Below are 1200 nucleotides of genomic sequence, written 5' to 3'. Positions count from 1 at the left end.
TAATATTAAAAATATAATAAATTATATTAACAACTTGTTATTTTAATAAAAAAATTAAAATCATGAAGTTGGTCAATTTGAGCATAAATTCCACGAAAAAGATTGTGTGGTGAAATATTTAGTTAAGTTAATGATACCTTATTTGTTAAAATAATCGAGGTCTAATGATTAAAAATTGTTAAAATTTGCATATAACATTTTCTTGTAACCATTTTAACATCCATGTGGTTGGATGGTCTAATATTATTCTAAATAGTAGGAACACTCTATGGTAAGAATCTCAACCCCTAAATTCGAATTTGTAAAATAATTCGAATAATCACATCCGTAATAGATTACTCAAAATAAATGAGATATAAATTAAAAACTAAAACCCTAATTGATACCCTAAAATTTAAATTTATAACCCCATGTAATCATATTACCTACTCTAATGTAGAGATTCGAAAACAAGTTAATTATTAGCTCACTAATATTTTGTCAAAAATTATAGTGAATGTAGTCAGTCGACTTGGAACGCGATAATTCTTTCATAATTTTTTAAACTTTTTTTTATAAATATATATTTAAATTTCATAGAAGTATCATAAAATTTTAATAAAAGTTCTTTCATCACATATATTTTTATACCATATAAACTTGTAGTTGGGATGAATGTTATTATTGTGTGTATACATATTTTTTAAAATATTCACTAATATTTAAATAGTTTAAATAAATTATTAAAAATTTTGAATATACTAAATACAATTGAATGTGGCCAAATTAGATACATACAAACGGATTTGTGTAGAAATATAAATTTCAAAATAGAGGGGAATTTTCACCAACTTTTGCCCCAAAAGTTTTAAAAGTTATAGGAAATTTCATGCCATTTCCAAATAATAAATTTGACCAAAATCGATTGAATTTAGGAGAGCCAAAAAATTCAATGCGGAAAATTTCATCCAATTTTTTTAAAGAATCTCTCCTTGCTAACTAAAGGTAGTACATATGAAGATTATAAATGTATGTTGTTTTAAAACAAGCTAAGATACACTTTAATTTGCTTTTTTATGAAAATAGAATAGTCTTCGAGTTCATAATTTTGCATTTCTATATGTGATTAAATCATGTACTTATTCAATTACATATTAACTTAGGTGCGAATATTCTTGTAAATTCCATGTAGACCTAGCCGCATAAATATGACAATCTTCT

This window comes from Apium graveolens, unplaced genomic scaffold (genome assembly GCF_009905375.1).
Source record: "Apium graveolens cultivar Ventura unplaced genomic scaffold, ASM990537v1 ctg320, whole genome shotgun sequence".
In the NCBI taxonomy this organism is placed as follows: domain Eukaryota; kingdom Viridiplantae; phylum Streptophyta; class Magnoliopsida; order Apiales; family Apiaceae; genus Apium; species Apium graveolens.
This window is presented reverse-complemented; position numbering follows the sequence as displayed.